Source organism: Crinia signifera, chromosome 6 (assembly GCF_055691185.1).
Source record: "Crinia signifera chromosome 6, ASM5569118v1, whole genome shotgun sequence".
NCBI lineage: Eukaryota > Metazoa > Chordata > Amphibia > Anura > Myobatrachidae > Crinia > Crinia signifera.
In genome coordinates, this window is record NC_139222.1 from 191,399,453 (window position 1) to 191,414,783 (window position 15,331).

Sequence of the window (15,331 nt, forward strand, 5' to 3'; positions counted from 1 at the left end):
GTGGGTCGTTGTAGCCACAACAGGGAGAATTAATAGCATTTGTGCAAGGGGTTTATAGTGTAAAGGGCTAGCTACGCACTCTGTGACAGATATGGATCATTGGATAGACAGCAACTCCATGTTGACCTTCATTCTTGTTGACCTAATGCTTGTAGACCTAGTGACCGTATCCCTCTGTGACCTAGCATGGCAAAAACCTACCATCATAGCATCCCACCAATACGTCATTACACTGGCTAATGGGAGCATTTATCCTGTTATGCCTTCATCATACAATAAGAAAAACATCATGGCTATACAGTAGTATACCCAAATAAAGGTCACTTCTTGAGGGTGATTCAGGTTTACACGCAAAGCACATTTGGTTTGGTAATGGTCAAAACCATGTGCACTGAAGGTGTAATATGTGTAGACAGAGTTACACTTGGGTGGGTTATTTTATTTCTGTGCAGGGTAAATTCTGACTGCTTTATTTTTACACTGCAATATAGATATGTTTGAAGTATACACCCACCCAAATCTAATGGTGTATACCTGCTGAACGATGCACATAGCTATTTTGCATTGCTTTGTTTTGGCTTCCATAATAAAGTGTATTTTAACCCTTCATTACAGTGTCCATTATGGAATCTGCAGTGATGGGTCGTTACCAGCAAGATTAACTGCTGTACTATGCTGTGCTGAAGCGTCAGAAAGCCAGATTTTGTTGGACGAAGCAGTGCCACTGCGCAGGGAGATTAGGGAGAATAACCCGGATGACTAAAGGAATTTCCTGTGTATGGATGATGCCACCTTCCAGAAATTGCTGTATCTGGTGACCCCCTACATCGAGAAGCAGGATACCAAGTATCGGATGGCTATCCCTGCTGAGGACCGGCTGGTGATGATCCTGAGGTTTCCGGTGACAGGATGGTCTCTGGCTGACCTGAAGTTTGGATCCCTCATCTCCCCACAAATTTGGGCCTCATCATCCCAGAGAAGCTGTTGTGAAGGTGCTGCAGTACAAGTATTGCAAGGTAAGGAGGAAAAATACCCTGTACACTCTATTGTGCAAATAAAAACTTTTATTAATAATTAGGCCTAGGACATGGCCTGAACCATGACAAAAGGATATTTAACTACTGTCTATCCAGGGCACGCCGTGTTGTGGAAAATGCCTTTGGAATCCTGGCTAGCCGTTTTTGCATACTACACACTGCCATCAACCTGAGGTTGGACAAAATATACTGGGTCGTCATGGCGTACTGTGTCCTGCACAGCAACACAGCAAAGGACTACAGGCACAGGACTCCAAGAAGACCCAGATCTGCCAGAGTATATAGTGCAGATATACTCCTTGGAAACCCCAGCACAAAGTTTAGAGAGTGCATGGGCCAAACAGGTCAATGAACAATACACAGCCAGTTTTAACAGAGTGGGGGCTGTTGATTGGGGTGCCGGACAGTTTCCCGACAGTCGGGATCCCAACAGTCGTTACCCCAATGTCAGGATTCTGACAGTCAAAACCCCGACACTCGGGGTCCCAACGGCCACCGACTATTCTCCCTCGTGGAGGTCCATGACCCCCATAGAGGGAGAATAGAATAGGTGGCGAGCGTAGTAAGCCACCATGCCCGCTGCGTGGCGAGCACAGCGAGCCCGCAAGGGGCTTTGTTGCGCTTGCCCCGCTGTCTGAGTCCGGCCAATTGGGAACCCAACGTCGGGCTAATGACTGTTGGGATCCCGACTGTCGGGACCATATACCACACCCGATGATTGGCAAGAGGAATCCATTTGATTTGCAAACTTTCAAATTGTGTATGTACTTACTGTCGTGTCGTCATCCTCGTTCTTGACCATAAAACCTTCAGAAAAACTTGCCCTTTTGACATTGGAGAGTTCACATGCTCGGGCCACACTAAGGGGATCTTTAAAACTTCGCCCCTAAAAATTAGAGAAGTGATCACATCATTTTTCTGAAGGCTGGAAATTTAAAATATTGCCACCGGTTATTGCACCCTTAACCTGAACCTTAAAAATCAAGTAAGGGACCATCCATTGGAGGTTAAGTACTAAGGGATTTTGCCATTATTGGCTACCCTTATCCCACTAAACTTGAGCCACCTGTTCTAGGAGCCATTGGGAGTATGAATGCTCCTTAGCAAATGAGATCATATATGTTACCTACAAATGGTTCAACCGTATTATAAAAGAAGAACCTAATAATCTCTAAAAAAAATCTCTAATTAATAATAATAATAATAATAATGATATTTATATAGCACTTTTCTCCCAATAGGACTCAAAGTGCTTAAGATTAACAACAGTAATTGTACTTGTTTGAACAATCCAGTGGAAATAAACCGCTCAAAATTCTTTACAAGTTTAAAACATCTTTAATCTTTTGAAGATTCTTATTATATGTGTCAAACCCCTGATGAAGTCTCTTAAAGAGACGAAATACGTCGGGTATCTGGTGTGATCCTAATTCCAAGAGAACACTTCTATTCCAAGAGTATCTAATTTTTATATGTTTTATAATAAATGTTTTTTATTTAAAAGAAGTCTTGGTTGATAATAATTCATTACAAGTGGAAAGACTGAAATCATCATATTGATAGATTTTACATGGGCGCTATATAACACTATTGGGTTGTGTATTGGATTGTGGTTCCCTCTAGTAGGGGATCTAGTGTTAGTAGCGACCACCCTTACTTAGCGCATATATCTAGTGATATTGGATATATATATATATATATATATATATATATATAACACAGACAGGTGAGTGGGGCCTGGTACACACTGCATAGGGGAGCATGCTTGGGGCCTTTTACACACTGCATAGGGAATTGGTGGACATTATGACTACAGTATACATCAGTGGGCATTCAGGGCACATGGAGCATGCATGGGAGCATTGTGGCCAAAAAAAACAAAAAAACTTACCAGGTTCAAAGTGTACTGGGCTAGAATCAAGAAGAGCAGACGCCAGACCAACTGCTGCCACAGCACTATTCACGAGGCTGGTAAACATGGCACTGGGGGGAGTGTTCAGTAAATGTCACTGAAATAGAAGGGGTAGCATGACGGGCGCACGACGGTTGCACACAAAAAACACAAGCGATGATGGCCACTCAGTCAGAGTCGGATTCAGGGATCCTGACTGCAGCAGATAGGATCCCCAAAGCTACCAAAGACTGGTGGGGATGCGCATCAGATCAGAATCGGATAAAAAAAACCATGCCAAAGCATGCCCAATGTACATACAATCAGTCGGAATCGCCTAAAAATGTATGGGATTGAGACCAAATCGCTCTGGTGTGTACCCGTTCTGCACATGTTACATCTTCCCCACCTGTAATGCACATGGTTTAGTCCTTTAGCAAACCAAAGGCCCGATTCTGGTTAGCTTGCAATGCAGCGGTTGGTTGCTGCTTTGTGAGCCATGTAACGTCACCCATAGTCCGTGCGAATGCTCGCCCCCAAACCAGAATGACTCCCCAAATGTACTTTCTAGTGAACCTGCATCAGCCCCTTTGTTCCAATAGACATAATATGAAAAATATTTCTTGAGTTTGCTTTGGGAATTGTAGGTCACCTTAGAAGACATTGGATAATTTGTTTACCAGTTGTCGCTTATGCAGACTGAGAGACTCTGTTTTGATATTGACAGAATAACTACTGTATTTTATGATCGGCATGTTTTCATCCAAATAAAACATTTGTTTCAGGACATCAGAATCACTCAGTCCGTTGCCATGTCAATAAATGTGACAGAAGCACTTAGTTTGACTACATAACTCCTACTAAGTATGGATTTCGGCTGCATTATTATTGGTATCATGGGAGATATTTTCAGTATCAGTGGCCAGTTGTGAGTAAATATCCATTTTTTCCCATCATTGTTTTACTAATTTACATGGTAGGTTACGAAACAATGAGATTTATCAGCGCTGGAGGTCTCCTGAGGATATGATGCCGCAATTCTTTATGCTGTATGCACGTTTTTACAATTGCTTTATCCCTCTCCTGCAGAGAACTCCGTGCAGAAACTCACATATAGTTTCTGATTGATGTGGATTCTCTTGGTCGTTCAAAATGCATGCAGCTCACAATGGGCCTTATTTTGGTTCATTCTTTCTGACAAAATCCTTCTTAGATGGGCAAAACCATATGCACTGCAGGTGGGGCAGGTGTTACTTGTGCAGAGAGAATTAGATTTGGGTGGGGTTTTACTTCAAAGTGAGATCTATATTGCAGTGTAAAAATAAAGCAGTCAGTATTTTCCCTGCACAGAAACAAAATTACTCACCCAAATCTAATTCTCTCTGCACATGTTACATCTGCCCCCCTGCAGTGCACATGGTTTTGTCCATCTAAGAAGGATTTTGTCAGAAAGAATGAACCAAAATAAGGCCCAATGTAACAAAAGGCAGAACTTACATTAAAGTTCAGCCCCGCATGCACTGAAAGGTTTCTTTATCCACTGCTAGACATGTAACCAGACAGCTGTAAGATGAATCAAATCAGACACTTACATTAGGTTTCGTTCTCGCGTTCCTCAAAAGGTTTCTTTGATATGCCAGAGAGACTGTTCTTCCTTTACAATGGATTATTTGACACGGCAAATCACAGCAAACAAGAATAAAAAGTTTTAAAAGTTCGATGGCCGGGAACAGGAGCGTGCCGCTGACGGGGATCAGGTGTGTTGTGCTGCAGACACAAACGAACCGTCCTCCCGCTGCTTTGCGGTTCTGTATCAGCCAAGTCCACGCAGAGTGGCGTCCCCCAACGCGTTTCTGGTGCCGACTGCACCCTTTTTCAAGGGACCAGAAACGCGTTGATTGAAAAAGAAGCCACTCTGCCGGGACTTGGCTGATACAGAACCGCAAAGCAGCGAGAGGACGGTTCGTTTGTGTCTGCAGCACAACACACCTGATCCCCGTCAGCGGCACGCTCCTGTTCCCGGCCATCGAACTTTTAAAACTTTTTATTCTTGTTTGCTGTGATTTGCCGTGTCAATAAATCCATTGTAAAGGAGGAACAGTCTCTCTGGCATATCAAAGAAACCTTTTGAGGAATGCGAGAACGAAACCTAATGTAAGTGTCTGATTTGATTCATCTTACACAGGGACGTGCAGTCAGGGGAGGCAGGGGAGGCAGGGGTGCACTTGTTATGGGGCCCCCCAAGCCCTCGGGCCCCATAGCAAGTGCATCCCCTGCACCCTCTATAGTTACGCCACTGCGCACAGCTGTCGCACGCTGACTCTAACCTCGGCCAGCTCCGCATCCTGCCTTTCTACACCTCACTTTGTGAGGGCAGCTTATGACAGGAAACCAGCTGGAGGAACATCCATAGCCACAATCAAGCCTAAAAACAGTAAATATATATGGGCATGGGAAGGGTGATGTAAGGTATTTTGGTGAGGGAAAATGATAGATGATATGCCTAAGGTGTGTGAGGTTTTTTTTATGTATGGGGGGGGGGGGGTTACACAATTGTAATACAATGTGTGTGTTTTGGGGTGTACAGTATATATACTGTATATATCATTGGGGATGTCTTGCTCTGCTGGCCTGTTGCTCACCACACCCAATCTTTGCTCCTATGCTGTAAGTGGCATATATTTTAAATGTGATGCAGGCCGGCAGCCTATCAGAGCTCGCAGACCAGTAGCCACAGTTAGTGATTGTCCGCCAGACTCTGTGCTCCGATTGGCTCATAACCTGGCGCTCCCATATTTGAAATATCCACCAGTCACGGCGCCTCTGCATAATGTGACATGGGCATTATGGCGTGCGGTATGATGCGACATGGGCATTACGGTGTGCGGCATAATGTGATATGAGCATTACGGTGTGCGATTATAATGTGATATGGGCATTATAGTGTGCGGCATAATGTATGAGGGGCATTACGGTGTTATTGGTACTATTATGTGGCCACGTCCCTTTTCCATAAAGCCACATGCCTTCTTATTTTTCAGTATATTCCTTTTCTGGTGCAGGCCACCAAAATGTCTAGTTACGGCACTGGCGGGACCCATTTCGCAAAAGCTCCTGCCTCACCTGTCACTAACCTCACCGCACGTCACTGATCTTACAGCTGTCTGGTTACGTGTCTAGCAGTGAATAAAGAAACCTTTAAGTGCATGCAGGGCTGAACTTTAATGTAAGTTCTGCCTTTTGTTACATTGTGAGCTGCATGCATTTTGAACGACCAAGAGAGTCCACATCATTCAGAAACTATATGTGAGTTTCTGCACGGAGTTCTCTGCAGGAGAGGGATGAAGCAATTGTAAAAACGTGCATACAGCATAAAGAATTGCGGCATCACATCCCCAGGAGACCTCCAGCGCTGATAAATCTCATTGTTTCGTAACCTATATTGTTAAATCCCACTTGTGAGATTTTTTGGGTGCCCTTGGGTGGACACCCAGAGATTCTATTAGCTGCTGCATAGCGCTAGGCAGCTCACACCTGTTTTCCATTTAATTTACATGGTAATTTGTAATTCACAGCCTATTAACCCCTTGAGTGGTGGATTTTCCTGGGGCATGATAAACCTATCAGGATAGGTTTTTCATGTCCCAAGAAAAGCCACCAATCAAGCTGCAGCCACTACCTCCTGCAGGCAGTGCTGCATCCAGAAGAAGCAGCAACTAATAGCAGTTCATTTGGGGCCGCTCTGGGGGGGGGAGTGGTGCCTGGCAGCAGCGGTGAGGAGTGCGCTCAGGTGTTCGGGCGCTCGGATTTTCAGGTAGCGGAATACCCGAACACTGATTGCTCCCGAGGGCCCCAAACCTCTGGTCGGAGTAGTGCTCGGCGGCGGCAGAGGGGAGTGATGATTGACGACGGGCTGTGGTGGCGGCTGCTGGGAGTGCCCAGAGGAGCCAGGATGGGCCAGGTGAGGCGTTCACCGGCATACTCTATTGTGGTATGCCCGGACATTTTGTGGGACAGCCCGCTGGGGCAGTGCAGCTGAGCCTGGAAATTTTTCTGGGAATACCACCGAAGTGGTTAAAGGTCTCCATGTAATTCTCTGCAAAAATAATTACTGCAATGTGAGTTAAAAAATCTAACTTGAAAATCCATTATTGAATCAAGTAGGGAAAATAATCTGATAAATATGCATGAAATACATATAACAAATGCTGTAAAAAAATAAAAATAAAAAATAAAAAATACAATTGTGGAACTCAATGCCCCAACATTTACAGTTCCACAATAGAAATACACTACTGTGCTGCAGGACTTGTAAAATACTGCACCACTTCGATGGTGACTAAAATTTGGACTGTCTATGGAGGCTCCAGCCTAGGGCAGCCAACCTCTGCTGGAAAGCCCCTACAATTGTAGGGCCCTGGACAGCTGCCCAGTGTGACCAGATGCCTAGCGATGGCGATTCGCCTGACTAGATATTGACTACATGTAGTCAAAATCTAGTTAAATTCCTTAATAAGTAATTTCACACTGCTCCTTGTATACATAATGAACGATCTAGAGATGTTGTATGTATATATGTGTGTACATTCTTATGTTGTCCCTGATGACGAGCTGACTGGCTCGAAACATGTTGGATTAAACAACATTGTTTCCACCGCAAATGACTCTCCTGAGTGCCACTTTTCTACCAACAATATATGCAGCTGTCTTCCAGTACTGTGTATATATATATATATATATATATATATATATATATATATATATATATAAAGTAGAACACCGGCACTCACTCTTTTCAGAAGGAATTCAAGGCTACTCAGAGGTGCATATTTGCAATGTTTCAGGCTTCTTTATTTAGCCTGTCGTCAGGCAGTACAGATTCTGTACTGCCTGACGACGTGCTTAATAAAGAAGCCCGAAACGTTGCAAATATGCCCCTCTGACTAGCCTTGAATTCCTTCTGAAAAGAGTGAGTGCCGGTGTTCTATTTTGCCTCTCTCTGGAGAAGCAATCTGGACTAGGGGTGGTAATAGATCCAGATTGCTTCTCCAGAGAGAGGTAAAGTGGATCTTTACCTTAGACACCATGAGTCCAAGGGGATTGAATGAAACCTTAGGACTTCATTGGTTTTTATAATTATTTGATTGTATAATGTATGCCTTTCAATCTGCTTCTGCTATCAGCATGTGTATGTTACATTTTGATATATTAACATGTTGCCGTTTATCTTTTGACAGTTCTGCATATTTGAATGTTAACTTGTATTGGTGACGGTGCACGGGGTGACGTCATCTGGTTGCGCCGCAGCGGGAGGACGCTCACACGGCGCATTGGCTGGGGTGGTGAAGGTTGGTGTGCACATATATGGGTGAGTTTTTATGTCTTTTTTATGTCCTGATGAAAATGGTTGTTTGCCATTGAAACGTTGGCTACAAGGCTGGTTTCCGAGTGTTTATTTATCCTGAGTGCCACTGACATACGTCTGTGTATATATATATATATATATATATATATATATATATATATATATATATATATATATATACATAGTAATATATATATATATATATATATATATATATATATATATATATATATATATTACTAAGCCTTGGAGAGAGATAAAGTTGCTTGATGGCTGAATTGTCAAATTCAAGGACATTTTCTGCCTTTCAATAAACTATTGAACTGGGTGAAAACGTGCCTGGATTCCAGCTGTCAGAACGTTCCGACAGTTGGTATCCAAGATTGAATATTTGTATATCGGTACATAGACAAGAATATTACATTCTAAAGGGCCCTATACACGGAGAGATTTGTGCCAGAGATTCATAATGGGAGATTCAGCATGAGAGATTTCAAATCTCTCACAGAAAGTGTTTCGGCAACTTTAGAGGAATAAAAAAAGTCTTCAAATACGGAGGACAAAGTGAGTTGGGTTCCCCCCCATATTTTGTGGACCAGCACCAGGCTCCACTAGCAGGGGGTGTAAGGCCATAGCCATGGAACATACTTGATGGGGTCCCGTGGCCAAAGCATTACCCACCCTAACTAGTCAGCCCAGGACGGGAGTTTTTGGGGTAGTGGGGACCCTCCAAATAAAGGGGCCCCCCTCTACAGGGCACTGCAGGCCTGGGCTGAAGCCTGGGGCTATCCCCTGCACCCCTGGTAAGTGGGTGCAGGGTTGATAGCTTCTTTAAACAGTAATATTGTCTTTTACAGTAGGACTACAAGTCCCAGCAAGCCTGCCCTAAATACTGGTACTTGGGAGAACCACAGGTACCAGCATGTGAGGCATTAAAGGCCCACCAGTACCCTATAGCCCCCCTGTAATGGAAAAATTTAAATAAAAACATAAACACAGGTTTTTAATTATTCTATTAAAGTGCATTTTGTCTTCACAAGACAAGACAAGACGCCCCAGGTGAAGATGCTACAGAGACCACCCCCCCCCCCCCCCACACACACACACACACAGGGCTTCTGCAGCATCTTCACCTGGAGCGGCAGGCTTTTAAGCTCTTTTGCATGGCCGCCAATTCCCAGGGCTTCAGCCTCTTCATCTGTGTTTTTCAGCTGGAAAAGGTGGCCTTTTCAGCTCCTTTGCATGGCCACCACCAGGACTTGTTTTTCAGGAGCTCTACTCTGCTCCTCCTCCGCCATTGGACTGGCTGCCCCTGGTCTCGAGCTGGCTAATATAGCCAGCTCTAGGGGGCGGGGCAATAGCACGGCAAGCCATTTTTAAGTTCTTTCTTTCCCCTCTGCTGCCGCTGATGGATGAGGAGGACCCAGACCGCCACCCATGGGGACCAGGACCGCCACCGCTGAGACCATGTCACCAGGGTGAGTTCTGCAGATGGAGGGGTGCCATGGGTGGGGGAGGGGGGGTCAGAAGTGCCATGGGTGGGGAGGGGGGGGAAGGGTGCTTCGGGGGTGGGAGTGGGGTCGGTGTGCCGTGGGTGGGGGAGCGGGGGTCGGAAGTGCCACAGGTGGGGGAGGGGGGTTGGGAGTGCTATGGATGGGGGAGGGGGGGTTGGCATTGCCGAGGGAGTGGGGTTGGGGGTGCCGCATCGCATGCTCAGGGGCCTTCCCCTCTGCCCACGCCACACATGCGGGAGATGAGCAGGAGCTTTTGAGCGACTGCTCTTAATTATCTGACCAGGCCGTTCTGAATCTTGGGCAGATTCAGAACGGCAGAGCTGTGCATTTAAATCACTGGTCTACACATACAGCGATTTACATCTGTTTTCAGGCATTTTCTAAGTGATTTAGTAAAATTGCTCAGAAAATGCCTGAATGTTACCCTGTATGTGGGGCCCTTAAGACTGTTATCTGCAAATAATGTACTGTTCATTTTGTTACATAACAGGCAGACAGTCTTGTTCCTCTATCAGAACACATGTACAGTAAATTAACTTTGTCTTGCAAATTTAAATTGTGTTCCATCTTAATCTTAATAGAGTACATTAAGAGCACAGTGTGTAAATCTTATGTCAGCATGTCAATCTAGGATGAATATAGTTGGATACATATTCACAATTTGATGTTTTAGAAAGTGATTCTAACATTGCCAAGTGAATAAATCATTGGTGAAATTAAAGGCAAATTATTTCTTAAGATGAAAATCTTCATGTCCCAGCTGTTTCATTTGAAAAGACATAATTGTTTTTAATGCAAGCCATTTTATAAACTTCAAAATCCTTTAATCGGTGTTGCTCTGTGAGATTTATATTTTTACTAGTAAAAATGTTCATCATGGCAAGAATGGATGTATCAACAAAGGCAACCCATGTGTAGGGGTAAATTTACTAAAGCTTCTAAAAATTAAGAGGTGACCAGCTTCTGTCTATCATTTTGTAGGATGCAATAGAGAAACATGAACAGCAGCAGTGTATATACATATATATATATATATATATATATCACAACTAGGAGTGACTCTAGTCGCGCCACACAGAAGGCTGCTGCTCTAAAGAGACTCCCCTGTTAGTGGGAGACAATAGGTAGGATAGCAGAGAAAAATAGAGAGCGCCAGAGGTTTCCACCACCTTTAGTGCAGTAAATGTGTCAAATGTACAAATAATCAAAACATTTTTGAAAAAATGACATATTTTATTAAAACGTTTGTAGGAAAACGTGTGGTGTCTCAGTTCTTTTGGAGACCGTAACAACCCAACGCGTTTCGTCTTTAGAAAGACTTCATCAGGGGTTAAAAAGACACTGCAAGTGGTAAAAACATATCGAGTGTGAATATTCCTGTATCCAAAATAGCTGTTCAAATACAGTATCCAATGGTTACAAACATTATGTACATACCGATCAGGAATATATGTAGATGCCTCAAATATTCTCACATTATATGGTGGAATTCAATAAAAAGATAGAGGTCGCAATCTAGAGGATCAAAGTACAAAGGTAGTATGAGATGGATGGAGGGGGAGGAGAGTACGTGTGGAAAATATTTAGATAGTGGATATAGGAAATGTTTTCCTGAGGGGACATATACCTAAGAAAATATGTACCTTAAATAGGTGTAATAACAGGATAAGGGATTTTAAACATCCATATATGATGGGGCTGTTGTAGGTCCCATACTTTTCTAGATGTGAAGAATCTGTTAGAAGGAGGGTATAATTTTAAATAAGACGGCAGAAAAATTTGTGATCTAAAGTTCATAGACGGAGGCAAGATGATATTACCTTCACAGAGTAGTCAGAACAGTGCTGGCCGTAAATAGAAAGTCTGATTAGGACTGGACTAAATTGAGCAAGTAAAGGTGGACGTTCAGCAGGGTCAACCGGGGTCAGATGACCTTAATTTCTAAATTAGGAGGAAATAGAAGGATGCATATTCAACCATATTCTAATGTTTTATAGTATCGGTCATAATGATAATAAAGGAGATTCACATTACCTTCCTGATAGTATCTGGGATAGATAAGATGGTACTGGTGGAACTCAATCCGCACAGACAGATAGCACTGTAGATGGCACTAGTACAGTGGCTTTAGGCTACTGAAGTTCTAAAAAGGGGACATATCGACAGCCTATAATTATAGGGTCCAAATTGTATACTCCTCTATATATTAATATCACTGTGTCAAAAAATGATAAACAGGATAGACATTACCTTCCAGAAGTTATCTGGGGTACATACGGTGGTAAGAATAGAGCTGATTCCACACAAAAAGGCGTTGCTGTGAAGACACTTGTATAGTGGATTTATGCTACAGTGGTTCTAAAAGAAAAATATCGAAAAACCTAGATTATAGGGTCCATGTAACAAGCTGTATGGTCTCATCTGTCCTAAACAAGGATGTTTAAAGAACTGTACATAGTCTAATGTATGTGGATCGGTGGTCATCAAGTCCTTATTGATAGTCTGATTTTACAGGGACTATATATTATAGGGATTTTGTAGGGACTGTACGTAGTCTCCTGTAGATGGGTAGGTAGTCATCCGATATTAAATGTGGATGGACACCCAATAAATATAAGAAGAGGATAAATTCATATATCTCACAGCTCGACTAGCTAGGCAGTAAATGCAATACATATGGAAGGTATCCATAACGGTGGTCGCAGCTACACTGGGACGCTTACATGATCCCACAGTTTAGATGGGACACATTCCATAGGTAGATTAAACATTACACAAAGTATATATATATATGGTATATTATAGATACGTTATCTAAGCACATAGTGTACAATGGCTCAGCTTGAATATGCTTAACAGAAATTGGTACATTGTATATGCATGCAACGTGATGGTTTAAAATGTATCAAATCAGCACATCATGTAAACAGCTCAGCTTAAAGTAAATAGCCAAGGCAGATAAATATTCAGTCATAAATATTCAGTCAAATACAAAGCATATACAGAGCATATTCTGTGTTACAAATACACAGAGACTTAATCAGGTGTATCATAATGTATCCTACCTGCACAAATGTAACGATAAAGGCAACAGCAACGTCCAATGAGTAACAGTCTGAAATTGTGCCTGTTTAAATGCTGTGGCATCTATGACCTCACTTCCGGAATACGAGTATGCGGAAGGGATGGCAAAAAGCGGCGAAAATGGCTTAAAACACAGTAGGGGAAAGTGTGGGTACAGGGTGCCCTTATGTCTCTAGCAGCAGGGTGTATTAGATGTTGCGAGTCTATGTGTACGATGTACTGAACGCCGTTTGCGTTCCAATTATGCGTTCCACCTAGATGCCAGTGGTTTCCGTTTCCTGCCTAAAGTGACAGGATGCTGTGACGTGGGTCCTGGAGGCGGGCTTTGTTTAGCAATACAATGTGTAACAATAGGCGCACATTGTGATAAAGACAATGTGATAGAGCGCTAGACGCTGTGTGTGTCACATCAATGTATTTTACTATCGTTATTAGTCCAAAGACGATGTAATGAAACAGCGTCGGTCACGTGATGTAGGTTGTGACATCAAGCGTTCCATTAGCTCGGAAGGAGCTCTGGGGGCGGGCTATGCGTTCCAATGAGAAAAACCAGCGTGGGTCACGTAATGCTGGTAATGGCAGCATACGTTTCCATAGTTCAGTGGGAGCTCTGGGGGCGGACTAAGCATTCCAATATGAAGAACTATGTGGTGATGGGCACATCACATGGTTAATAACTACGTTCAAAAGCATATATATTATAAACGCATAACAATACTGTGAGGGATAAGCTGTCAAAAAAATGACATAAGGGGCATAGAAATAAGTGTCATAGCGAGTGAATGACTAATGAATGGGGCATGAGCTCAGCTTTATGGAGTGCAGATTCTGCGTTCCAATCACTTAAGATAGGATAGAATAATAAATTTTAAAACGACAGGATACTGGGGATCGGTAGGCAATGAAAAAAATAAAAATAGAAAATTATGCATTCTAGATTAATCTCAATAATAAATAATGGAAAGTACATGGGTAAATAGCCATAAGATGAATGAAGAGAAACATGTGTCAAAGTTGTGTAGATGCTAGTGCTCTCAAAGAGTGGGTGTGTACTCATCTACATGACTTAATAAAATTACAAAAAAGGGATTCTATGAAAAAACTCTCATTGTACTCAAATAAATGGGGACAATTGAGAGATGTGTTATATATTACTAAATATGATACACCGGATTTTACAATGATCAGCATAAACAGTAGTATCAATATACATAAATCACACTGTGAAGGTTAGCGTATAAATTACACCGTGAAGATCAAGGTGAAAATTTCAACAGGTAATAAAGAGGAAAGTGAAGTTGGATGTTACCATATGTAGCATATCCAATACGGATATGCTAGTGTATACTATAATAAGGAAAGGTACTATCAGATAAACCTCTAATAAAGGGAAAGTGATGTGGTAGACGTACGTGTACATACACAGTCGTGATAAGCAAAAGGGAAAATATGGAATAGGCCCCAATGGCTATAAAGAAGAGACCACTAGGGGACAAGGCATTCAATGTGTAAATCCAGAATGTTTCTCTTTTGGAAAGTTTCAGGTCTCTATCTATCTATCTATATATATATATATAGATAGATAGATAGATAGATAGATAGACAGACAGACTAGGGCACCCATATCAAATTTTGTCATGTTTATAACACTGATATACAGGACATTTTTTAATCTATTTTAATTATATTGCTAATACTGTTAATCAGTGAACAGCTGCAGGATTATTGCATTTAAAGACAGCAGTCTATAGCATCCAGCACTTGGGGATATTACAGTGAGGATTCATCACTATGACTGATACCACTGATACCACGCTGCGAGGTGTCATCGGACCCCGCACAACACACAGGAGGCGTCCCGCTGAACACTGCTGCATAGTCACGGATCAACACCAACTGCGATCAGCAGTAAGTACCGCATGTGTGACTGTCATCTTTTCCCCCAGATTCGGGACGTTATTCAATAGCTGAGTACTCCAGCTACCCCATCAGGGGCTTATAAGTGGAATACAAATTACCCCAGCATGGAGCTACACTACCGCTAATTGATGGGACATCTCCCCCACATTAGGGACTGACAGCAAGTTGCTGTGTCCTTTGCGAAACCAACCTATTTGAAATTTGTTGCACCCTTGGGATTAGTATTGGTAACTATGAAATTATAGTAGAAAACCAATTGCTGCTACACGTATCCCCAGTTTTAGGTATAAATTTGTATGCATGCAATTAATTAATTTTATTGTGAATTATTAAATTGTTATTAAAATTGAATATTTTTTGTGTGTACATAAGGCGCCTAGTGGTTTCTTTTCCATTTCTTGTCTGTATTGAGGGCGGCATTTCTCAACAAAGGGCAGCCTTTGTACACGGCACATCACAACCAGTCCCTAGCCCTCATACCCTGCGTTTATACATCACTTAGTGAGTCAGATAATCAGGC

General features: G+C 42.6%; 1 protein-coding gene and 1 long non-coding RNA gene across 5 annotated transcripts in view; both read right to left on the minus strand.

Annotated features, from left to right (window-relative positions):
• NPFFR1 (neuropeptide FF receptor 1) overlaps positions 1–15,331 on the minus strand; it is a 254,087-nt gene that overhangs the window by 81,977 nt on the left and 156,779 nt on the right. For 2 of the 4 annotated variants that reach the window (XM_083148473.1, XM_083148474.1), the window contains exon 1: positions 1,810–1,923. The exons of the other annotated variants lie outside the window; for them this stretch is intronic. The gene's annotated coding sequence lies outside the window, so the exon portion shown is untranslated. Of the gene's footprint in view, positions 1–1,809; positions 1,924–15,331 lie in introns of those variants that run through there. 4 annotated transcript variants of the gene reach the window in all.
• LOC146007173 (uncharacterized) lies at positions 11,268–12,525 on the minus strand. Its single transcript, XR_014444263.1, has 3 exons — positions 11,842–12,525; positions 11,451–11,748; positions 11,268–11,322 (listed from the first exon to the last, which is right to left on the minus strand). It is a non-coding gene; the product is annotated as an uncharacterized LOC146007173 (long non-coding RNA).